The sequence below is a fragment of the Acinonyx jubatus genome, chromosome B3 (assembly GCF_027475565.1).
Source record: "Acinonyx jubatus isolate Ajub_Pintada_27869175 chromosome B3, VMU_Ajub_asm_v1.0, whole genome shotgun sequence".
NCBI lineage: Eukaryota > Metazoa > Chordata > Mammalia > Carnivora > Felidae > Acinonyx > Acinonyx jubatus.
The window spans coordinates 37,854,209-37,880,315 of record NC_069386.1 but is presented as its reverse complement, the minus strand read 5'-3'; the positions used below and the strand labels follow the sequence as shown (position 1 = coordinate 37,880,315).

At 50.2% G+C, this 26,107-nt stretch overlaps 1 long non-coding RNA gene across 2 annotated transcripts; it reads left to right on the top strand.

Moving 5' to 3' along the window:
- The first annotated feature begins 1,424 nt into the window (after positions 1-1,424).
- LOC128315915 (uncharacterized) lies at positions 1,425-26,107 on the top strand. 2 transcript variants are annotated; one of them, XR_008299109.1, is made up of 5 exons: positions 1,428-1,718; positions 6,769-6,920; positions 16,292-16,390; positions 16,951-17,306; positions 18,760-26,107. It is a non-coding gene; the product is annotated as an uncharacterized LOC128315915 (long non-coding RNA). The 2 variants fall into 2 exon arrangements; XR_008299108.1 differs by having other exon boundaries at positions 1,425-1,718; positions 16,292-17,306.

Here is a 26,107-nt window from a genome sequence, read left to right as displayed (position 1 = left end):
CAATACCCATCACCCACCCTCTCCTCCCTCCCACCCCCCATCAACCCTCAGTTTGTTCTCAGTTTTTAACAGTCTCTTATGCTTTGGCTCTCTCCCACTCTAACCTCTTTTTTTTTTTTTTTCCTTCCCCTCCCCCGTGGGTTCCTGTTAGGTTTCTCAGGATCCACATAAGAGTGAAACCATATGGTATCTGTCTTTCTCTGTATGGCTTATTTCACTTAGCATCACACTCTCCAGTTCCATCCACGTTGCTACAAAAGGCCATATTTCATTTTTTCTCATTGCCACGTAGTATTCCATTGTGTATATAAACCACAATTTCTTTATCCATTCATCAGTTGATGGACATTTAGGCTCTTTCCATAATTTGGCTATTGTTGAGAGTGCTGCTATGAACATTGAGGTACAAGTGCCCCTATGCATCAGTACACCTGTATCCCTTGGGTAAATTCCTAGCAGTGCTATTGCTGGGTCATAGGGTAGGTCTATTTTTAATTTTCTGAGGAACCTCCACACTGCTTTCCAGAGCGGCTGCACCACTTTGCATTCCCACCAACAGTGCAAGAGGGTTCCCGTTTCTCCACATCCTCTCCAGCATCTATAATTTCCTGATTTGTTCATTTTGGCCACTCTGACTGGCGTGAGGTGATACCTGAGTGTGGTTTTGATTTGTATTTCCCTGATAAGGAGCGACGCTGAACATCTTTTCATGTGCCTGTTGGCCATCCGGATATCTTCTTTAGAGAAGTGTCTATTCATGTCTTCTGCCCATTTCTTCACTGGGTTATTTGCTTTTCGGGTGTGGAGTTTGGTGAGCTCTTTATAGATTTTGGATACTAGCCCTTTGTCCGATATATTCTCATTATTTTAATTTGCTCAGTTTTTTTATTAAATTTTTTTTTAATGTTTATTTATTTTTGGTGGAGAGGGAGAGAGAGAGAAGACAGAGCGCAAGCAGGGGATGGACAAAGAGAAAGGGAGACACAGAATCCGAAGCAGGCTCCAGGCTCTGAGCCGTCGGCACAGAGCCCAACATGGGGCTCGAACTCACAAACCACGAGATCCTGATCTGAGCCGAAGTCAGACGCTCAACCAACTGAGCCACCCAGGCACCCCTAATTTGCTCAGCTTTAAGTGGGTCATGTATTTTCTCATTACTGAGTTTTGAGAGTTCTCTGCACGTCCTAGATACAAATCCTTTATCAGATATCTGATTCGCAAGTATTTTCTTCCAGTATGTGGCTTATCTGCTTGTTCTCTTACCACTGCCTTTCAAAGAGCAGAAGTTCTTATGTTGCTCAAGTCCAATTTGTCATTTTTTTTTCCCTTGTATCAATCGTGTTTGGTGCCTATCTAAGAAATCTTTGCCTAACCCAAGGTCACAAAGATTTTCTCCTATGTTTTCTTCTAAGGCTTTATCATTTTAGGTTTTACACTTAAGTCTATGATCCATTTTGAGTTAATTTTTATATTTGGTACAAAGTTTGGATAACAGGTTTTGTTTTGTGTTTCGTTTTGTTTTGTTTGGCACGCAGATATCCAATTGTCCCGGCACCCCTTGTTGAAAAGACTCTTGTTCCTCCACTGAATTATCTTGGAACGTTTGTCAAAAATCAATCGACTGTTTACATGTGGGCCTATTTCTGGACTCTCTTCTGTTTTGCTATTTGCCCGTCTCGAGGGTGATGCCACACTGCCCTGGTTCCTGTAGCTTTATGGTAAGTCTTGAAAGCAGGAGGTAATGTTAAGTCCTCCAGCTTTTGCTTATTTGTTTGTGTTCAAAACCGTTTTGGCTGTTTTAGGTCCTTTGGACTTCCCTGTAGGTTTGAGAATCGACTTGTCCATTTCAACCAAAAATCGCCTGCCGGGGTTTCGGCTGGGATTACACTGGATCTATATGTCAGTTGGGACAGAACTGACATCTTAGCAATACGGAGTCTTTTGATACACAAAGATGGTGTATCTTTCCATTTATTTACGTATGCTTTAATTTCCTCTTAGCACTATTTTGTAGTTTTCACTGCACAGCTCTTGCCTATCTTCTGTCGGATTTATCTGCATTTAATAGTTTTAAAGACTTAGATTTTTTTTTCTGATTTATTTATGTACATAACCTCTACACCAGCATTCATGACCTCAGAATCAAGAGTCACATGCTCTTCCAACTGAGCCGGCCAGGCGCCCCTGTATTTATTATTTTTAGATGCTATTTTAACTAGTACTTTTTTTGTTTTTGTTTGTTTTTTTTTTATTTTTTACTACTAGTACTTTTTTTTGTTTAAGTTTGTTTATTTATTGAGAGAGAGAGAGAGAATTGAGTGGGGGGGAGGCAGAGAGAGAGAGGGAGAGAGAGGATCCCAAGCAGGCTCTGCACGAGCAACCCAGAGCCCAAGGCGGAGCTCGAACTCAAGAAACATGAGATCATGTCCTGAGCTGAAATCAAGAGTCGGACGCTTAACCAACTGAGCCACCCGGGCACCCCTTTTTTTGTTTTAAATGTCAAATTCTGATTACTGACACTTTCACTTTCAGGAGCAGGGACTGGATTTGCCTGGCCACCTGAAAACAAGGGAACAATCAGGCAAGATACAAGAAACAATGTCAAGATGTTGGATATCAGGCAGTGGAGGACAGTACAGCAAACAAATGAGATGAGCTACGAATGCCCCGGATTGCTGCCTGGAGAGCATTTCCAGGCCACAGCAAAGGGACAGTGACCCAGGCAGAGCCCAGCAGTCACCTTGAGTTGAGAAGTTGGATCTGGAAGTCTAAGGAAGCCAAGGTAGCTAGAATTCACAGGGAAGGGACCAGAGAAGAGGGAGCCACACAAGGCAAGTCAGAGTTCCCTCTCGTGTTTAATTGAATATTGATCAGCACATGTGTGTGAGACGACTGCCCGAGGCTGGGAAAGAGCCCCTAAAGACTAGAAAGAAAAGTACCTAGCTCTGCAGGTACACTTTTGCCTGTGCCAAAAACCAGGGTATAAAACATCCTAACTCATGGGGCATATGAAAGCTCTCGTCTCAGTAGCAGGGAGACTAATCCTATGCCAAATGTGACTCTTGTCCTGCCTAATGAAGCTTCCAATCAAGACCTCAAACAATCAAAGTCTTTCCAAGTAACTTAACCATGTCCCAAAACTAATCTGAAGAATAATTTTAGGAATCCAAAAGGATTTTACCCAACAAGTCACAATGCTTAGCATCCAAGCAAAATGACCAGGCGTGCAGAGAAGGAAAATAAAACATACAGTGAGGAGAGAGTCCGTGCAGACTGAAGAAAGGGTATTAAGGCACCTACTATATTACATTGTATTCCCTAAGTTCAAGTAGCTAAAAGAAACACTGAACATGTTAAGTAGACACATAAAACATAAAAAAGATCCAAATCAAACTAAAGATGAAAACCCCAGTGTCTGAGGGGGGCGCCTGGGTGGCTCAGTCCGTTGAGCGTCCAACTCTTGTTTTCAGCTCAGGTCATGATTTCACAGTTTGTGAGATCGAGCCCCGAGTCAGGTTCTGCACTGACAGCATGGATCCTGCTTGGGATTCTCTCTCCTAGTCTCTCTCTCTGCTCCTTTCCCCCTTACGTGTGCACATGCAGGTGCTCTGTCTCTTTCTCAAAATAAACCTTAAAAAGTCAATGTAATTCACCTTATTGACACCCTAAAAGTGAAAAACCGTATAATTACTTCGGTAAGTGCAAAAAAAGAACATTTGACAAAATCTAACATTCATTCCTAATGAAAATGCTCAATAAATTAGGAAGAGAAAGGAACTTCTCAACCTGATTAAGGACATCTGTAAAAATCCACCGCTGGGGCGCCTGGGTGGCCCCAGCGGTTGAATGTTCGACTCTTGTTTTAGGCTTGGGTCATGATCTCATGGTTTGTGGGCTTGAGCCCCACATCGGGCTCGGTGCTGACCACACAGAGCCTGCTTGGGATTCTCTGTCTCCCTCTCTCTCTGCCCCTCCCCTGCTTTCTCTCTTTCTTTAAAAAAAAATTTTTTTTTTTAATGCTTATTTATTTTTGAGAGAGAGAGAGAGACAGAGTGAGAGTGAGGGAGGGACAGACAGAATCTGAAGCAGGCTCCAGGCTCTGAGCTGCCAGCCCAGAGCCCGATGTGGGGCTCAAACTCCCAAACTGTGAGATCAGGCCTGAGCTGAAGTCGGACCCCTAACCGACTGAGCCACCCAGGCGCCCTTCTTTTTCTCTCTTTCAAAATAAAAAAACTTAAAAAGAAAATTCCACAGCTAACATCTTAATGGTGAAAGACTGAAGGCTTTCCTCCCAAGATCAGAGACAGGACAAGGCTGTCCACTCTCACCATTGCTAGTCAACATCGTGCTAGAGTTTGTAGCTAGCGCAGTCAGGCAAGAAAAGGAAATAAAAACATCCAGACTAGAAAGGAAGAGTCCAGTCGGCCGCGCCTGGACCGCAGGCTCTTCTGGGCCTCTAGGGGGAATGTCAGTTTGTGTGCGCACACACATGCATATCTGTGCGTGCAGTATTGTATTGGTGCGTGTGGCACCTTGTTCCTTGGAAATGTGCCTCGGAACTGGGGAATGGAGAAATGTACCTCCACGATTCGGCAGACGTGACCCGTGTGACCCCTATGGTTTCTCCTAGGTCTCAGGGTTTCTCTTAAAGTTTCAGATGGTTTTTTGCCCTTTATAATATTTGTGCTATTTTAATAAGGAAGCAGTATTTTAGGTGGCTTATGTCCAACCAGACATTACAGTGGGGGCAAAGAGGGTCATGTTTATCTGAATTCCAGGACCCCGGCCACCTGGATGGTGCAAATACCTTCTTGGGAGGCGCGAGCTTGCAGGGAGAATGAGCCCACAATTCACAGCACGTGCGCGTAGGCTACGAGCAAGCGAGCAAGCAAGACATTGGGCACTGACCTCATTTCTCCAATCCTCACTTTGCCGCCCTTTAAAGGAGGGATAAGAATCTCTTCGTGGCCTCCGGCTCAGGATTGGTGAGGTATTGGTAACAGGTGAAAGTGCTCTGAGGGTCCGCTTTCTTCTTGCCCAGAGGTGGACTGCGAGGCCTTGGCCGCCCCCGCGTGTTCTGTTCCTTGCAGGTTGTGAGGGGGCTTCTCTGAGGGAGACCCGGGCCTCCTACCCGCCCCAGCACTGGAGGCCTCAAGGGCACTGAGGCCCAGGCTGTCCCACCATCAGGTCTTTGCTGATGCTCCAGTGATTCCACAGATATTTAGGGATGGCAGTTTTGAGAAACAATCTGAGAAACATCTGTGTGGTAAGCGGAACCAAGCCGCACCCCCCTCCCTGCACCCCCGCCCCCGCCAAACATCCGCGTCCTAATCCCCAGAACCTGTGAATTGTTAGTTTACATGGAGGTGGGGAATTCAAGCTGCCGATGGAATTAAGGTTACTATCAGCTGATCTTAAGATGGAAAGATTATTTTCAATTAGCTGGATGGGCCCAATGTGATCACAAGAGTCTTTAATTTTTAAATTTCTTTTTTCCAACGTTTTTTTATTTATTTTTGGGACAGAGCGAGACAGAGCATGAACGGGGGAGGGGCAGAGAGAGAGGGAGACACAGAATCGGAAACAGGCTCCAGGCTCTGAGCCATCAGCCCAGAGCCTGACGCGGGGCTCGAACTCCCGGACCGCGAGATCGTGACCTGGCTGAAGTCGGATGCTTAACCGACTGCGCCACCCAGGTGCCCCACAAGAGTCTTTAAACATGGGAGAGGGAGGCAGGAGCAGAGAGGGAGAGAGGTCTGAGGAAGGAAGCAGAGTCAGGGCGGAGCAGTCTCAGGACTTGATCTGCTGTTGTTGGCTTTGAAGATGCTGGAAGAGACCCCGAGCCAGGGAGTGCAGGCGCTAGCTGCTAGAAGAGGCAGGGAAATGAATTCTCCCCTAGGGTGCCCAGAAGGAACACCGCCTTGTTGACACCTTGAGTTTAGGGACCCAGGTCAGACTTCTGACCTCTGGAACTGCAGGTAGGACATCTGTGTTACTAAGCTTGTGGCCATTTGCTACAGCAGCAGCAGGAAAACGAATATATTCCAGAAGCTACTGCCCTGCCAGCTCTCTGCCTGTACTGGAAACGCCAGCAGATTCACAGGCCCGGACTCCATCTGTTGGGCTTCAAGTGCATCGATGCACTTGAGAGTGGCCCTGAGGCCCTGCGGGCCTGTGGGTAATCAGGAAGAGGTGCTGGCCGGCCTGGGAGGAGGCCAGACCTCCAGCCGGGTCCCAGACTCACCCGGAGCTCCAGGAGGGAGCAGGCCTGCCACCTGCGTGGGGAAAAGGGCACTGATTGGACGGCCTGAATCTAAACCCTGGATCTGCCCTTTGTTGGGTGTATGATTGTGGGCAAGATACTGAACTTCCCTCTTTCCCTGTTTCCTTACCTGTGAAATGGGGATAACAGTACATACCTCACAATATTGTTAGATGAAGTGAGTTCGTGTAGAAAGTTTGAAACGATGCCTGACGCATAAAGCTCAACAAAAAAAATGTGTTAATTAGTGTTATTTGTATTAAGATGACATGAAAGGGCTGGTGTCTTTGGGTGATGAACAGTCTAGTGGGGAGACCCACGTGTGTGGGGGGGCGGGATGGGGAGCACGAAGCAGGAGGGAGGGATTCTTTCTCTGGGGGTCGGAGGCTCAGGAAAGGATGGATAGAGGTCCACTGACGCTTGAGCTGAGCTTCCCCGTTGCACAGAAACATTTCTGTTCCTTTAGTCATTCAACAAACCTTGACTGAGCCCCTCCTTTGTGCCAGGCACTGCGCTGGGACCTAGGAATACGGTTGCGAACCAGACAAAGTCCTGCCTGCATGGAGCTTACAGTGTGATGGACGGCTCTGGCGACAGGGACCAACAAAGCAATGCAAAAGATCAGGGGCCCCAAGTGCTCTGATGGAAACCACAGTGGGTAAGAGGGGCGAGGTGTGTGGGGGGGGGGCGCATTTTATACTGGATGGTGGAGGGAGCGGTGAGCCATTCTAATGGGGTAAGAGTGAATCCCGGAGTTTCACTTACCAGCACCACCACTGCTGGGAGGCCTTGAACAAGTCACTTGTCTCTGTGCCTCAGTTTGCTCATCTGCAGCGTCAGGATCATAATAGTATCTACCTGCCACAACCATAGGGTTGTGGAGCAGAGTCAATGAATTAATACAGGCGAAGTGCTTAGACAGTGCCTGGCACGTGGGTAAGTGCTACAAGCGTCTGCTTCTTCCACTTCCAGTTTTCTAGCAAATAGAACAGCCAGGGTGAAAGTCACGAGGTGGGAAAGGGCTTAGAATGTTGGAGGAGGAACAAGAAGGTCAGGAGCGGACAAGGGGAGTGTGGCGAAGGATGACGTTAGGAAGGCAGGGGTCTGGGTAGCTACCCCTCGATGGCCAGTCATTATCCAGGGTCAGCTTGGCCCTCTTACTGCTCAGGAGCCCGCCATGGCTCCCCACTGCCCAGTCATGGAATTTCCACCTCCCGGTGTGGTTTTCAAGGATCTCCATGTTTCAGCCTCTTGTCTCTCCTCCAGCGTGATTTGCCTGCCTCCCACTCCCCCATCTGCCCTGCTCACTTGGAGCCTCGGATCTTCTTCTGGAAGTGCTTGGTGTCTGCTCACCCAGGCTCTTCCTTTCACCGGGAAGCCTGGAGCCCAGAGAGGGGTGTGACTAATCTAAGGCCACGCAGCAGAGTAGGGGCCAAGTCTGGAGCCCAGGTTTTCATAATGGAACCACAGTTGATAGTTTCCTGGGTGGGTCATTTTAACAGATGTTGTGTGTATCACAGTGGGATTTGAGTTGAGGAAAGGGCGAGAGGCAGGGAATGAGGAAGGTGGAATCCACTAATGGAAATTCTCCTCAAAGACATTTGTGTCTGGGCCCCTTTCATGCTCAGCACACTGTTCCTCAGAAACAGAAGCCATTTGTGAGGCTGGGGCACAGGGAGTAGACCACATTGCCTGCCTTTGCTTGTGTCTATCCATTCCTTCCCTGGGAGAACCGGAGATCCCCATCTGCTAACGGGCTGTTGTCCAGGCTCCAGGGTCACGCTTAGGGAGCAATGGCAGAGTCTGTCACAGTGGCCTGAAGAGGAGTGAGATTTAGAAAGTGGGGGGGGGACTTCTGGGCACCTGGGTGGCTCAGTCGGTTAAGCGTCTGACTTCGGCTCGGGTCATGATCTCGCAGTCTGCGAGTTCGAGCCCCACGTCGGGCTCTGGGCTGACAGCGCAGAGCCTGGAGCCTGCTTCAGATTCTGTGTCTCCCTCTCTCTCTGCCCCTCCCCTGCTCATGCTCTGTCTCTCTCTGTCTCAAAAATTAAAAAAAAAAAATTTTTTTAAGTATACTGTAGAAAGGAGGGACTCCTCAAGAAAAATGCCACTAACCACTTGAAAGTCTGTATTTGTCTATTGGGGCTACCATAACAAAATACCACAGACTGGGGGCTTAAACAGTAGAAATTAATCTTCTCACAGTTTGGGAGGCTGGAAGTCCAAGATCAAGGTGCCACAGGGTAGGGTTTCCTCTGTGGCACCTCTCCGTGATTTGTAGATGGCCTCCCTCTTGCCGCCTCTCACATGGTCCTTTCTGGGTGGGCACATATCCCCTGTATCTCTTGGTAGGTCCAAATTTCCTCTTTTGTAAGGATACCAATCAGATTGGATTAGGGACCACAGTGACCACCTCATTTTAACGGAATCACTTATTAAAAGCCCTATCTTCAGGGCACCTGGCTGGCTCAGTCCGTAGAGCATGAGACTCTTGATCTCAGTGTCATAAGTTCGAGCCCCATGTTGGGCATGGAGCCTACTTAAAAAAAAAAAAAAAAAAAAAAAAAAAGCCCTATTTTCAAATAGACTGACATTCTGAGGTACAGAGTGGGGGTTGGGATTCAACATGTAAGTTTTGGGGGGACACAGTTTAGCCCATACCAAAACCAAACGCCAATCAATACTCAACCCTGGGCAGGACTGCACGGACTGAGGACTCCCAGGAGGGGGGCATCAAGAGTTGGGCATTCTGGGAAAGTTGCCTGGAAGAGAGAAACTTGAAGTTTTGGTCAAAGGGAAGAAGGCATTAACAAGGGCCTGGAAACACATGCATGATGTGTCCCTGGGGTCTCGGGGCTGGTGGTTGTTCCAAGGGGTGAAAGCAAGGGGGAGTTAAGCTGTGAAGGGCCTGGGAGGGCAGGAGAAGGGCTTGGGCTTGATTGTATGGGGCCACTGATGATATTTGGAGCACAAGAAAGATGGTGGCTGTGCTTTAGGCTAGAATCAGGGAAATGACAGATTCATGGTTCTCAAATTTGCGCACGCATCAGAATCACCCGGAGGGCTGGTGAAACCAGATTGCTGGACTCACCCTTCAGGGTTCCTGATTCAGTGGGTCTGGGATGGGGCTTGAGAATTTGCATTTCTGACAAGTTCTCAGGGGATCCCCTAGTGCTGTCTGTGGATCACCTTGTGAGGACCCCTGGGAGCTTTGCTAGAGGACAAGAGTGGCGGTGGGGAGTGGGCAGACAGGGGTATATTTCATCTCCCAAAGCGTCCGAGGCACAAGCAGTGGGAAGTCTCGCCCCCACCGACTGCCATGCTTCACCGACAGGGAAACTGAAGCCTCGAAGGTGATGGCTTTAGTAGTGGGTATTTCTAGGCCCTGAGCCTGGAACCTCGGGCGCCTCGAACCTGGCATCTGGCACCTCATGCAGGAGGGCTCACTGGGGCACGTGCTTCTGGGTATACTGAGCTAGGGAAAACAGGTCCCAAAGAGCTGGGTTTCTCTGAGTGTGCGACAGACAGCTGGCTAGGGAGCTCGAGCAGAACTAGCAGGAGGCGGAGCTTTCCTGCAGCTCTGGGGGCCAGGCGTGCCGTGGTCCCGCCCCGCCCCTCCACAGACTCCGCCCAGTCTTGCCCCGCCCCTTGCACGGCCCCGCCTCCCCGCTGGGTAGTGTCCTCACCCCGGTGCGTTGAATGTGGCCGCCTGCCTGGCTCCGCTGGTCTGGCTGAGTCAGGCTCCGGCTGCCAGCATAGTGACCCCGGGACAGCTGAGAATGGAGACTGGCGACAGACAGGAGAGAGAGGAAGGGGGTGTGGCCAGGTTGGGGAAGGAGTGCTGGACCAGGAGCCAACCGACCAGTCCCATGGGGGTCTCATCTTGAAGGACCGTATGACCTAAAAGAACTTGTTGAACCTCTCTGCGCTGCATTCACTCGATGAAAACACAGTAGACTCAGCGTGTGCCAGGTGCTGGGATGTGGTGGTGAACAGGACCCACGTGGTTTACAAGCTCTGGTTAAGGGCGTGACCACTGAATCCCAGCTTTCCACCCTACTGACTGGGCGACCTTGGGCAAGATAATCAACTTCTCTGTACTTCATTATCCCCTCATCTGTAATTTGGGAGTAATACCTACCTCCTAGGGCTGTGGGGGTTAAATAAATGTGCACTTGTAAAATTCTAGGAATAGTGTCTATTAAGCACTATTATTAAGTGCATAAGGATCTTCATTATTAGCTAATGCTATCTTCAAGCTTCCTCCTGGAGCTTGTGTTCACTGACTTTAATTTAAAATTTCTGGGGCCCCTGGGTGGCTCAGTTGGTTGAGTGTCTGACTTCAGCTCAGGTCATGATCTCACGGTTCATGAGTTCGAGTCCCACACCGGGCTTGTTGCTGTCAGCCTGTCAGCACAGAGCCCACCTTGGATCCTCTGTTCCCCTCTCTCTCAAAAAAATAAATAAAACATTAACATGTGCTAGGGAGCCTGGGTGGCTCAGTCAGTTAAGCATCCGGCTCTTGATTTTGGCTCAGGTTGCGATCTCACAGTTAGTGAGATTGAGCCCTGCATCAGGCTCTGCACTGACAGTGTGGAGCCTGCTTGGAATTCTCTCTCTCCCTCTCTCTCTCTGTCTGCCCTCCCCCACTCTCGCTCTCTCAAAGTGAATAAACTTTAAAAATTATTAAAAATAATAAAATTTCTTTATCATTATGCACCTATAAAGAAAACATAAACACTATGTCCCCATCACCCTATTTTAGGAATTAAGCATTATAGATACATTCCTTCTAGTCTAACTTTAGTCACACCTTCATATCCCTTGCCCCTGAAGCCTCTAGAATCTCCTGCCTCCAACCCATCCTCTACAGGGCTCCTAGTCTGTGAGAGATCCAGATAGGAACCAAATTGGACCCTGCCATGACTCTGCTTGAAAATTTCCACCTATAAGATAGAAAACCCCCCTTGACATCCAGACCCTTCACTTCTCATCCTCACTGACTCTTCCTGTTCAGTCTTTGCCACCCAAGACCAAAGTTCTTCTTTCCCTTCTTTTTTTTTTTTTTTTACTGGGGATTTATTTTTGAGTGAAAGACAGTGAGAGAGTGCGAGCAGGGTAGGAGCAGAGAGAGGGAAACACAGAATCCGAAGCAGGCTCCAGGCTCCGAGCCGTCAGCACAGAGCCTGACGCGGGACTCGAACTTACAAACTGCGAGATCATGACCTGAGCCGAAGTCAGATGCTTAACCGACTGAGCCACCCAGGCGCCCTTCTCTTACCATTTCTTAAGCATCCCTGTTCATTGTATGTGTTGGCCCCTCTGCCTGGGGGTCCTGCGCATCCCTTCTCTCTCTTTCACTCATTCTAGGAGGAGCATCATCTTTTGATCCCCCCCCCCCCTCAGGCTCCTGAGCAGGGTCCCCTTGGTGTGGGTGTGTGTCCGTGTGTCCATCCTCCCCTAGACTGTAAGCTCCTGGCAGCAGGCCCTCTGCTGACTCATTTTCATCTGCTCCTAGTAAAGGAAAGGCACGCACCACACTACATCGTTGGAGTTGACTGTATGGGGCACTGTGTGAGGGTATGGTAGGTGTGGTCACGCAGCGACTCCAACGCCATCATTTTCACGGGGAATTACAGTCCACCAGCAGTGAAACCGCTGAGCAAGAACACAGAGGTCATTAAATGGAGTCCCCGTTTTAAAGGCATTCCAGCACAGTGTGATTTCCCACCGTGCCCCGTCCCCGTCCCCAGCCCGTTCCTGCTCCATCCCTGTCTCCTCTCTCTGAGGACACTGGGTTCCTCACGATGAGTGGACATTCCGCAGGGACTAAGATGTAGGACGTGCAGTGACTATGTGGCGGATCCAAGAGGCTTGTGGTTTTGTGGAAACCAAGTGGATGCCAAGCCTGGCCCCAGAAAGCCTAGGTTCTAGAAGCAAAGAAGAGATGCTTCCGGAGCAAGGGCTCCCAGCCTGTGTCCATCCTGTCAGCTATATTTGTGAAGCCGAACCTCTTCACAGAAAGAGGGGAGCCTAAGTCCTCGTTTAAGTACATTGGAAATAAACCAGTAAGTGCCTCAGACTCCAGGGAGGGAGCTGGGTACCTGGGGGAGGAGAAGAGGGACACTTCTGTGCCCCTATGGCCATTTTGAGTTTTGTACTGTAGTCACATCTGATCTATTTAAAAAAAAATGAAATCATATGTTGGCTGGTAATCAGAAGAGTCAGGTTCTAGTACTGCAAATACCAATTACTGGTCTGCTCACCTTGGTCTCTCTGAGCCTCACTTTAATAACCACCCAGTTCTCAGCTCAAAGAGTAGGCACAAGGAAGACCTTTGTAAACTCAGTGGGGCTGGGCGCACTTAATTATTATTTACTCTTCATGCAGTTCGTCCCAGCTGACAATAACCGAGCCCTTCTCCTCTATGGCCACAGTATATGGGTCTCTCCATACAAGTGTGGGTGTGTATGTCTGGGCCTGAGCGGGTAGGTCTGGGTGTGTGCACTTCCGGACAGGTCAGGGTAGTGTGGGGGATGACTGTGACATTGGCCATTAGGGGTCCCTGCCCCAAGGATGGCTCCTGATGCAGCAGGACAGGTGACCAAACGAACCATGTCCTCTAACGCTTTTCACCTCTGTCAAAGGCCAAATAGAGGGATGCAAAATGTGGGTGCACAGAGGAGGGGACATAAATTCAAACAGGGGGCTTTGCACTGGCTGTTCCTCCTGCTTGGAATGCTCTTCCCCCCGGACCCTCAAGGCCCACCCCCTTGCCTCCTTCAACTCTTTGAGGAGATGTAACCTTCTCAAGGAGGCCCGCTTGACCACCCCATTTAAGTAGCAACTCCACCCAGCCCTCCCCGAACTCATCTCCGCTTTACGTTTAGCCAAAGCCCTTACTTCCAATAGCAAAGTTACTTACAATAAAACTAACTTAAAATACTGTATGTTTCACTCGTTTTACTGGTCTATTTCCCTCCTTAGAATGAACGCTCCATGACGGAAGGGACAATATCTGTTTTGCTCACTGCTGTGTACCACCACCCCCCCCCCCCGGGCCTAGAATAGTACCTGGCATAGAGTAAGACTGTACATATTTGGGAATATGCTGGTGACTGGGTGGTGCTCAGGGGCGGATGGCAGAGAGGCCAGGGCCAGGCCTGGGGAGGTAGCCCGAGGTCTGAGACTGCAGCAGGGGAATAAAGGAGCACCTGTGATGTGGGGATGTGATGGGGAGGTGGATGGTGGAGGTGGGAACATTCCAGCGGACACGGGGAGGAACACATGGCCTGGTGCGGGGTGCCTGGCTGGTTCAGTCGGTTAAGCATCTGACTCTTGATTTCGGCTCAGGATATGGTCTCGCAGTCTGTGGAATCAAGCCCCGTGTTGGGCTCTGAGCTGGTGGCTCAGAACCTGCTTGGAATTCTCTTCCTTTCTCTCTGCCCCTCCCCCAGCTCATGCTCTCTCTCGCAGGCACATGCTTTCTGTCATTCTCTCTGTCTTTCGATCAAGTAAACATAAACAAACAAAAAAGACATGGGCTGGAGAAAACCTGAGACATTTGGGGGGCCGTTCTCCAAATTCTAGCTCAGTGCCCATCCATTCCCTCTGCTACTATGAGAATCTAAAACTGTTAATATGAGGGAGGAGAGATTCAGGGGCCCTTCTGGTTTGGGGAAGGTGATGGTGGACACACTTGCAAAGACCAAAGGCCACCAGCAGGTTCCTTGCCTATGAGAGAATACCTGGGGTGGGGGGGTTGGGGGCGGGAGTTGAGACGTGTTTACAGGGGAGGAGGCACCAGGAGTCCCTGTGATGTTGGTGGCTGGATTATAGACTCGGTGAGAGCAGAGATGTTTCTATGAACATGAAGGACAGAGCACAAAGCCCAGGTAGAGGGCACTCTTGGGACCAGAGGCCAGAAAAGAAATGGACCAGACACTGAGGCCAGGATGGGAAGGGCCTCACAGGGCAGGTCAAGGAGTCAGGAGAGAACCCTGGGGGTCCGGAGAACACAGGAGTCCCTGGAACTGAGAGTAGGAGGTGGCAAACATAGGAAGGAAGCTATATTTGGGCAGAATCGCTTCTCAGGGGTCTTTACCAGTCTTTCCTGAAAGGGGGGGGGGCGGGGGGAAGCATGCTCTCTAAGGCTTATAGACAGAGGAGGGGGGCAGAGTAGCCATTTCACTTTCATGGCCCGTTCATTTACTTTATCACACACTTAATGTTTCTGGACTCTAGGCTGGGGTCTGGGGGATGCCATGAGGAATCAGTACTGAACTTTGACCCCACGCAAGGGAGAGGGTACCCTGGGAGAGATGTGACTGCCCTAGAGAGGCTGTGGTTACGCCCAGCTGGGCAACCAGGGAGGACTGCTTGGATAGGAGGCATTTGAGCTGGGCGCTGAATAATGGTCAGGGGTTTGAAAGTCGGCTGATCCGTAAGAGAGGCCATTTGACTCAGGCACTCCAAAGCCGGGGATTTTGATGTGTGCTATTTCATGTAATTCACCTAGCAACTCTCAGAAGAGGTTGATCTTGGGACCAAATCCAGAGAGGGTAAGTGCCCGGCCCTAGGTCACCAGCCTGAAAATAGCAGTTGATTGGAACCCAGGGCTGTTGGACTCCCGGCCAAGTGCTCACCCTGAGAGTCCACAGCCGCCCCTGGTTATTTGGAGTTCTTTTCACTGCTGCTTTCCAAGCTGCTAAGGAGGAGTTGCCGGCTAATCTCCAACCCCCAGGATCTTGATCTGCCTCTGCCTGACCCCGGAGAGGATCCAGGACACAGGCCAATGACCCGATCTCGGCTCCTCAGTGGTTGGCCAAGGGCAGGTAGTGGCCAGGACGGAAAAAGTTTGTCAGACTTTGAGTCCGAGGGCTTGTGGCCGGTTCCGGCTGTGCCATTAATGTCCTGGCTGTACAGCCTTCAAAGCACTTGACCTATCTGGGCCCTTCAAGTCTCCTTCGCTGTCAAATGGGGGCGTGGTTCACCGCAGTATCCCCCGCCTTCAGGGAGTCAAGAAACTGAGGACAGCGGGGGCACGGCCGTCCCAGAGAAGAGTTCACTGTTATTATTTGGAGGGACTGGGGGTTGCCTGCACCGCTAGAGTGATTAAGGGAATGTTACCAGACTGCCTCCTGCAAAGCCGACCTTCTCGGAGCCCTTACCAGGCTCGGAGCTAAGTGCTTTCCGCACCATAATTCATTGAGTGGCGCATGGATTGGAAAACACTGGAAGGAGCGCTATCATCAATATGTATGGTCTGTGAAGATGATGATGATAAAGCTGTCTCGCAAAGCATTGTAATTAATGGACTCAGAAGTCTTTGAGAGCAACTGAGAGCTTTGCAGACTGTGTGTCCTAGCCCGTTGGCACAGCCCTGGTCCTTCCCTTCCTTCATCTGAGTGACCGACGTTCTCAGTGTAAAGGCAGCCAGCTCCCCACCCTCGGCCCCCCACCCCTGGATGAGGTATTTCGGCCCCAAGCCAGGCCAGCTTTGAGATTCCTATTCCCGGGCAGTGCGGCTACGGCCCCAGGAGGACAGCCAACAAGGGGCCCAGCAGCTTATCGCTCTGCGGAGACTCTCCAGCGGGCAGACTGTCTCCACTGCTGCTGAGCCAACCTGATAATGAGGACAGACCCTTGTGTTTACTGTGGCTGGGAGAGTGGGGCCTCCTGGGGGCGGTCCCGGCTCCTCTGGGAACAGACTGTCTGTTTGCTGAGATACCATCGCATTCCTGCAGGCTTGGCCACCCCAGGATGGATGGGGCGGGGGTGGAGGGTGGGGGGAGTTGGGGTGGGGTGTGGAGATGGGAGAGGAGGAGGAAATATGACAGCTGCCGGCCCTCGTGTCCCCCTGGGGCCCACGCTGGGGAGGCTGCCTTTGCACTGGATCCTCCGGGGGTCTATGGTTTTCTGGCCTGATCGTTAAGCCCTTCATACAGGTCATTAATAGCCAACACAGGCCCACTTCACTCTGTAGTTTACAAAGTATTTTCTCAACAATGATCTATTTTGTTCTTCCAGGGAACCTTCCATGCAGGTAGTCTGGGGTGATGGAATGTCACAGAAGAGAGATGCCCAGCAAGGCCGGAGCAGAGGCCCACGGCACGGCCAGACACTGGGGTAGGCGTTGAATGAGCCCCAGCTGACCAGGCAAACCCACGAAAACACTAACACGGAGAGTGCTTTCTGCAGTAGTGACTGTCAAGAGATTTTAGTCCACTTAATCCTCACGACAGATCGTATGAGGTCGGTGCTGTCACTGTATCCATCTTACAGCTCAGGAAACTGAGGCAGACGCAGGCAGAAACCAGGAGGGCTGAGACTGGAACACTGGCAGTATTTCTCCAGAATCTCCCATTTAACCACTGAGCTACACACCCAGCCAGCGTAAAGCCAGCTAATGATAGACAGGGTCCTACCTGGCTTACGAAGGCAGTTGGCATTTACAAGTGCACAGGTGGCCTAGCGGAGGCAAGAACGGGCTTCGGAATTAGGCCTGGATTCCACTCCCCGCACTGACACCAACGAACCCTGAGGCTGACCCTCCCCGGAGTCTGCATTTCCTTCACTGGGAAGTGGAAGGAACACCTGCCTTAGCAGTGGGTGTGAGAAATGTTGGGTGAGAAGGTTCTGGCGTATGGCAGATTTTCATTAAACGATTACTTTTATTACTTTGACAGATGAGCTGGGGAGGTGGCCTGCTCAAAACTGAGACTTGAGAAGAATCTCTCTTAAAAGAGAGGCCCAATCTTCCTCGGCTATGGGGGCGCAGAGGAGGGGTGACAGCTAGCTGAAGGGATCTGGTGGCTTCAGAGGACACGGCATGAGCAAGTGGTTGGGACTCTGGCTTCAGAGCTCAGCAGACTCGGGTTCAAGTTCCGGTATCCAGCACGTGCTCACTGGGTCTCCTTGGGGAGTCGCTTAACTTCTTGGAGTCTGTGAAATGAGGACGCTGAGAGTACCTTCCTCGTAGGGGTGAGAAGAATGGGTGGCATCATTCAGGGAAAGGAGTTCTGGGCACACCGGCTGGCACATAGTAAGTATTCAACAAAATGCTGCCATCAGTGGGAGTGGGGGTGGGAGTGGGGTGGTACACAGAGGAATGGCCCCAGCAAAGGGGTCCATGTGCTCGAACCTGGAACCTGAGAATATGTTACATTACATGGAAAGGGGGATTGTGGATGCTGGTAGACTGGAGGTAGACCGCTGACCTTGAGCTGAGGAGATTATCCTGGCTTGTCAATGTGGACCCACTATAGTCACCAGGGTCCTTACGAGTGGAAGCAGGAGGGAGACAGAGAATTAGTGTCAGAGTGATATGAGGAGAAAGACTTCCCCGGCCATTCTTGGCGCTGAAGATGGGTGAAGGGGACGTGAGCCAAAGAACACGGGCTGCCTCTAGAAGCTGGAAAAGTTCCCTCCAGCCCCTGGAAAGGTGTGTGGCCCTTCCAACGCTCTGATTTTAGCCCAGTGACACCCGTTTTGGACTTCAGACTTCCCAAACCAGAAGGCAATAAAATTTGAGTTGTCCTAAGCCACTAAGTTTGCGATCATTTGTTATAGCAGCAAACAGAAACTAATACAGGCTGTGAGTTGGTCCTTGGAGACTGGCCGGATGGTAACAGGCAGAGGTGGGCCTCACCCACACAAGAAGAAGAAAGTGTGCCCTACGGCCGTTAGGCGAGAAAGCACAAAGCATCTTTGAGGCCCGGTGGGAAAAGTCTGTTGGCCTCTTTGCAAAAATGGACACAGTTCTCCATCCTTGCCCATATCCTCTTTGCGGTGTGACTAGGCAGCTCTCCTCACCAAGACATGGAGTCTGCTTCTCCCGCACCTCGAATCTGCACTTGGATCTGTGGCTCGCATAGACAAGTTCTGAGCCTGGGCTTCAAGAGGTTTTATGCGCTTCTGCACGCCCTCTTGCGGTTTTTGAAACCCTGCCTCCAGTCTATGACCGAGGTCAGGTGTGCCAGGCAGCTCTAAAATGACTCCCAACGGGGCACCTGGGTGGCTCGGTCGGTTAAGCGTCCGACTTCGGCTCAGGTCACGATCTCACGCCCCGTGAGTTCGAGCCCCGCGTCGGGCTCTGTGCGGACAGCTCGGAGCCTGGGGCCCGTTTCAGGTTCTGTGTCTCCCTCTCTCGCTGCCCCTCCCCTGTTCATGCTCTGTCTCTCTCTGTCTCAAAAATAAATAAACATTAAAAAAAATGGTTTTGTTTAAATAAATAAATAAATAAATAAATAAATAAATAAATAAAATGGCTCCCAATAATCCCCACCTCCTGAGATTAATGCTCTGTGTCACCTGCTCCCATTGAGTGTCGGCTGGGCCTGGTGCCTCGCTTCTCACAAATAGAAGGCCGCAAAAGACGTGAGTCGGCCCTTCTGAGATCAGCTTACACAAAGAAAGACTGGGTGGGTCCCATCTTGCTTTCCCTTCCTTGTTCTCTTGCTGACTTGCTTTGAGGGAATCCGGCTTCTGTGCTGCAGGTGTCTATGGAGGACTCCACGTGGCAGGGAAATGATGTCTCTGGCCGAGGGCTAGCAAGGACCCGAGACCTGCCAAAATCCACGTAAGTTTAAAAGCAGATCCGCCGCTGGAGCCTCGAGGTGACCAAAGCCCTAGTCGATGCCTTGACTCTAGCCCTGTGAGAGTCTTCGAGCCGAAGACACCCCCCGAGGGGCATTAGGCTTCCTGACCCCCAGAGACCGCGTTTGTGGTTTTTAGTTGTGTAACTTGTTACGCAGCTACGGATAACTAATACACCATCAGATGAGTCTGCTGGATGATGAGTGACACGTGGCTCGGTCACTTCCTTTCACCCAGCCAGACAACCGCTGGATGTGAGAGTGAGGCCATCCCAGACCAACTAGCCCTTAGTCAACCTGTCAGCTGCTTGCAGACGTGGGGTTGGGCCAAGCCAGGATCAGCTGTGCCTGGCCCAGAGCAGCAGAAGTCCTGCCTGAACTTGGACCCGGCCGCAATGATATACATTGTTGTCTTAAGCTACTAAGCCTTGGGATGATTTTGTACCCAGCAGTAGCTGACTGATACAGCCTGTGTAGCCGGGGCTGTGTGCACACAGTAGGAAATGGGGCTGGGAAGCTGTGCAGGGGCCTAATGTGGAGGGCTTTGCTGCCAGGTTAAGGCATCTGGAGTCTAATTTGCGGGCAGTCGGGGCAGGTTTCGAGCAGGAGAAGAAGGTCATGATCAGAGCTGTGGTTGAAGACATTTCTTGTGGCAGTGGCATGAATTGGAGGCAGCGGGATCATTTAGGGGGCCGCTGTGTCATGAGGCCGATGGGCAGTGACGGAGGCTTGAAATTAGGAAACGGTGAGGAATGGGAGAGAACAGTGGAGGTGGAATCAGTGAAAACCGTTCTGGACTGGGTTGGGGGCCTGGCATTGGGAGAGTGGAAGTCGACACCCAGGTTTTGTTCCTGGGAGCCTGAATGGTCGGTGGTGCTGTTGACAAAGACGGGGAGATCAGCACGGCGGATAGGGAAATGGGAGGGGTGATTTGGGGTGGACTGAGCGTTCAGTGCTAAAGAGGCCTGGGAAGAGGCTTAGGAGACAGTGACTCAAGACTGCAAAGGGAGCTTTATCCCCTGTCTAGCGTACTGTCAGGTCTCAGATTGGGCAACTGAGAGAGCGTGAGCAAAGGCCTATTTTACAAGGGTGTGCGAAGAGTTTGCGCATTGCACAGGGGCGGTGAGTTAGCCTGGGCTACCAATGGTGAATTAGCCTAGGGCTACCCATGGGCTACGAACAGCAGCTGTTATCACCCCCTAGGACCGAGAAGTCCCCAAGGACAGGAGCAGGAGCCAGAACCAGGAGGGGATGTGGTATGGAGAGGGCTGCCTTCCAGGGGCTGTGGCCTTTGGTAGAAGATGCAGATGACCCATGGCAGCCCAGCAAGGAGGACACAGGGGAGTAAGTAGCCTGACCACTCCTTATTCCTGCCTGGGAGCACTTGGTGTCCCTCGTTGGCTGAGTCCACCCTGAAGGCAAGGGCAAGGTGGCCCATTGATGGAGTCCCTGCACAGCAGCCTCAAAGGATGCAGAGGGGCCAGAGTAGAGGAGGGTGAGTAGAAGATACCTGGCCAGATGAAATTTCTGTAGCTTAAGTCAATCGGTGACCCCGGTTCTGGCAAAGGAGATTTGAGGGGATCTCTGCTAGAGAGGGTCTGGGAAAAGGTTCTTGACTGTTAGGAAGGAGACGGCAGGAGAGCTGTTCTTTGTTGTGTCTGATGTGATGGCTGGAACTGCAACAGCCCTCTTGCCACCGTGGGGGAAGCCAGCCAAAGTCAGAACCAACCCACTGAGGACAGAGAAGTGAAGAGATGGAAAGATGGGTCTCTTTGAGGAACTGCTCTGAGACCGTGTTCTGCCTCTGAGGTTCCTTTTTTTTTTTTTTTCCATGAGATAATAAAGGTTCTTATTGTTAGAACCATTTTGAGCTGCGTTTCCCATTACGTGCAGCTCTAAGTTTCCTAATGGCCAGAGTTGCCATCCACCATCTCCAGGCCCATGTGCGAGCCCTCATGCCTCCCACAGCCTGCAGGCCAAGCTGCCCGCGGGGTTGCACTACAGGCTGCAGCAGATTCAGTGCAGAATCGCAAATGCTTTTTCGGTCTGTGACAAAAGAAAGAGTCAGAAGTGGGAGATAGGCTCTTATCTGCAAATACTACCCTGTAGCTACAGATGACTTCTGACCACGGAAGACAGATGTCCACAGAGGCCGGTGATACAGGGTGGTTGGGGGCCACAGGCCTTGCAGTCTGTCATGACCCTGCTGCAAGTCTACGTCTGCTGCCTTCTAACTGTGTGACTTTGGGGAAGTTAGTGAACCTCCCGGAGCCTTGGTTTTCTCCCTGGAGGTGGTGAGGGTTGCATCAGATAGAAGAAGGAAAAACCAAGAGCTCTCACAGGAATCCCAGACCTGAGAGGCTGCCTTCAAAAGACTTCCTCCCCGCTCTCTCCCTCTTTCTTTCCATTGCTGGGTCGGATGTGAGGGAGGTTGGGAAGGGTCCAAAGGGATATGGGCAAGACAAACCACCCAAAGGGAGGATGTGGGCTCCCAGATAGCAGTGACTTGACTTAGCGCCCACAAGGGCCCCCACGTGTCTGATGTACGAATGTACGAACGAGTGAAAGAATAAATGGGAAAAAAAGAATAAGGTTAGAAAGATGGGGAATTTCACCCACAGCAAGAAAGGCAGATGGAGGGCTTTGTAAAATTCTAACGACCAATACCCAGGACGCAGATCGCAGATCAGTTAGGAGAGGTGGGTAACGCGGTGGTAACAAAAATTCCCGAATCCCAGTGGCTTTATAACAACTATGTTTGTTTCCTGTTGAGGTACTGCATGGTGGGTTATTCGAAGTCACTCAGAGATTTAGCTGAGGGAAGCTCCATGTTGACATGCTTCTATAACGACAGCAACAGGGTACAAAGAATGTGGCAAAAGCTCCACGCCGGAGCTGAGATCACCTGCCCGGCAGTGTTTCACATCACACCTGCTCATACTTCATTGGCCAAAGCCAATCACACGGCCATACTTGAGTCAAGTCAGTGGAGAAGCTCGAGCCTATGTTCCCAGAAAAGAGAACTGGCAGTTTGTCAGCATTCCTAACCCCCACCAGAGGGGTGCTTGGGCTGAATGCAGCTCAGACCTGGCTGGTTTGGCCTGTTTGGTACTTTAATTTTTTTTATATAATACTTTTTTTTTTTATAATTTAATGAAAAAAAATGTTTTCATGTTTACTTTTATTTTTGAGAGAGAGACAGAGTGCGAGCAGGGGAGGGGGAAAAGACAGAGGGAGACACAGAATCCGAAGCAGGCTCCGGGCTCTGAGCTGTCGGCACAGAGCTGGACGTGGGGCTCGAACCCACGAACCATGAGATCATGACCTGAGCCGAAGTCGGACGTTTAACTGACTGAGCCACCCAGGTGCCCTTATACTTTAATATTTTTTTATGGGGTTTCCAATATATATGACATCAAGATATGTCATATACAAATCTGTATAAGCCTGGCTAAATTTGAAACATTGGACTCTGTGGTAACAGTGAGTCCAGTCGTATTAATTAGGATTAAGTTGGATAGATTATAACAGAAAAACTCAAAATAACAGAAGCTTAAGTAGGATAGCTGTCTCTTATACGAAAGAAGACGGGAGATACTCTGGGCCAGAGAAGGAAAGGTTGAAGGCAAAAAAGGGTGCCTCCCAGTTGAGTTGGCTCTCTTTCTACTGCCTTCCCAGAATTCCTGCACAAAGCTTCCACTCACATCTTATTGGCCAGAAATAGTCATATGACTATACCCAGTGCAAGGGAGGCTAGAGATAGTCATGGGACTATGCTCAGGCAGAGGTAGTTTCTTTCTCCAGGATACAATTTGCCCAGCTGAAACTAAATCCTTATTCTGCTATTCAAGAGGAAGAGCGAGAACTGAGGTTGCCGTAGGTACCTGAGTCTTGCCAGGGGGTTGCAGTCCTGATTGTCTGGAGCGGAATAACAGATGCTTCACTTACACTGGGTTTGAGCTCACCAATTTGCCACAGACTCCACCACTCCCTACTGTCTCCCGACCACTCAGTGTCAGTTACGATTTATCGTCGGGCTTGTGCTGGCTTTGGCTTTCTTTGTGGAATTAATAGGAAAAAGAAATATTTCCCATGTCTCTGTTAAAAATCAGAAGAGTAAAAGACATACCAACAGAGACATGTGTTTCCAGAAAGACAAGCATGGAAGCATATTTCTTTGGGGAAGAGAAAAATATTCCTAGCTGTGTATCATGCAAACAAGGTGTATTGAAAAAAAAAATGCAATTGAATACACTATTATGAAACAGCCGAGTTGCTTTTACTCACCGCTCTGGCCTGGCAGGCATTTTACTGGTTGCACAGCTCCCTGGGAAGACAGTGGGCCTCAGATCTTCCTGGTTCTACACGGCTCACCCCTCTCCCGGGAGGAGAACAGCCCCATTTTGTCCAACCCCTCTCGCCCCTCATTTGGAATGATGTTGCCCTTCTTTGTATTCAGGGCTTATTTTGAGCAAGTTCAAAACCGTCTTGCAAAGTTCAAGATCATTATGGCAGGCAAAAATGCAGTGAAATAGCACACCACTGTCAGTTAATTACTAAAAATCCTTTAATAGCTGACATTATTATAAATTATATACCCATTATGACAGGGACAATTGGGCTCTCTGTTTTTCTTGCCCTGCATTGGAACCCCAAACAATGCTGTCTTGTTGGGGAGAATGACCTGGGTGCACTTGGAGGCAAGTTGGGAGTTTACACGGGCTACCTATGCTGACCACAGCAGCCTGTGGGCCTCTGAGGACACCCTGTCCCTGGGTAGGGGTGAGGCAGCTGCTTGACAAGGCCTCAGAACCAACCCCGTCTCCATTCCTACCTGTCTCCCCCACTGCTGTGGTTACAAGAGTCTCTTCCCATGGCCTTCCCAACTCCCTCTGCCCTGTTCCCTGCTCCTCTCCACGTGTAGGCCTAGCTCAAAGAACCCCTCCTCCAGGCAGCTTCCCCTGATTCCCCTTCCAAAGCTCAAGACACGTGGTTGGGTCTCTTTTGTTTTTGTTTTGAGTCAGGTGCACCTTAAGAGTCAACCTCAATGATTTTTCACAGATGTGCACACTATGTGGCCCCCTCCTGAATCAAGATGTAGAACTAACTCAAAAATGTTCATGTGCATGGATATCCCCTCGGAAGCATGTAAAAAATGCAGCTTCCGACCTAGACCCAAGATGCTGATTCAGTGGCCTGGAAGGGCTGGTTAATTGCACCAGATCTTCAGGTGGAAGGGGGCCCACAGCCGACCCTTGGAGAAACCCACTCAGTGATTGCTGGTGAAGTCCCTATTTCTTAGTTACTTTGCTGTTAGGCGGGAGGTATGCTCTGGGCCCTTCATGTCTGTGTGTCTGCCCAGCAAGGTTCTGGGCCAGGAGTGGCACCCACGGGGTGAATCCAGGCTGGGTGCAGTCTGAAGCTACATGATTTGGGGAGGCTATCCTTTTACTTTGAAGTGTTTATTATTTTTGTGTGAGAGAGAGAGGGAGCATGTGTGCACATGCTTGCAAGTGGGGGAGGGGCAGAGAGAGGGGGAGACAGATCTGCAATGACAGCAGGGAGCCCGACATGGGGCTTGAACTCATGAACTGTGAAATCATGACCTGAGTCGAAGTCACATGCTTAGCCAACTGAGTCACCCAGGCACCCCGGGGAGGCTATCTTTAGGATAAGTGCAGGGCCTTGGAAGGGCCCTCTACAAGGGACGTGTGCCCTACTTTGAATCTGCCTCTGGCAGCCACTAAGGGTTCATGGTCTTAGATGTCAGGGTGAGATGTCATCTACTGGGCAAATCAGAGCATCTCGCCTCACCCCGCTCACTCCTTCCATCTGCAGGAATATCTGTGCGATGCTCAGCCCTGACCCCTGTTAGAATCACCTAGGGGAGCTTGAAACAAAACCCAAGCCCTGACCTCACATCAGATATTTTGATTTAATTGCCCTGGGGTGGAAACCAGGTTCTAGTAGTTTTTTAAGCTCCCAGGTGATTCTAATGCGTCGTCAATGCTGAGAACCCCTGAGCAGGAGGCCTGACTTGGAATTTTAAGCTGTTTTTATCTGCTCCAGACTCATACAAAGAGAAGGTCCCCTGCCACCCTTTTCCTTTTGCCTCTCCCTCTGAAGGGGCCAGCCCCCGGGCTGTGGTCAGTGTCCTCGACCCCCACCTCCAGAGGTCTCCCTCTACTGGGGACAATCCACCGATAATACTGGGCGATTATCCAGGGCCATCGTCATCCTTTGGGCTCAGCAGACGCACTGCCCAGGGCCCAAAATAATTTTAGGGAACCTATGAAATGTTTTAAAATTAATTAATTTATTTTGAGAGAGAGAGCACAAGCAGGGGAGAGACCAGGAGAGAGAAAGAGACAGAGAGAGAATCCCAAAGCAGCCTGACTTGGGGCTTGATCTCATAAACCGTATGATCATGACCCAAAAGAAAAAAATGACTGACAATAAATAGATAACAACGAATCTAGCCCACAGAGCATGGCTAGTACTAGCGGGACTGAGGCCAGAAATGCTTACCACACACAGTCTGCGTAGCCCTGGGGAGGAAACGAGAGCATCAAGGGTGTCCTGGTCGGGGTAGGAAGAGAAGATACACACACAGGAAACCAAGGGCGAGACGAGACGGGATGCTCTCTCTGACGGTAGTCAGGTCTTACTTGTATCCCTTCTTATTTTTGTCACTTCCTTTGTCACTGGGTCACGTCCTCTTTGCTTTGGTTATTTAATTGTTTCATGTATCAATTCTTCAACCAACTATTCTTTTGTTGATTTATTCCTTTCTTCAGCCAGGGGTTGCTATCTTAATAATTCAGCTGTTTTTCTAAAAAGCGAATATGTATTGGATTTAATTATTTTTGAGTGGTAGTTCTGCCCATGCTGCAAAGATTCAGAAGGTACCAAAGAGGGCAAGCCAAGACGGCTGGAGGCAGGAGAAAGGGAGGCTTCTTTTGGGCTGAACCTTTGGCCTTGTTTAGATTTTGTGCCGTGTGTGAGCATTACCTATTTAATAGAATGACATAATAGAATTTAATAGAATAACATAAGCAAGCAAGCACACAAAATAACCAGTTATTGGTTGAAAAACAGTCTCCCTCTCAGCTGGCTTCCACCCCCAGACAACCTCTCCGACCCCACGGACAACCACCTTGACCAGCTTACCCTGTGTCTTTCCAAAGACGTTTTATGAATATGCGAACATGATAGTTAAAAAAAAAAATTGTGCACATTGTAGCATACT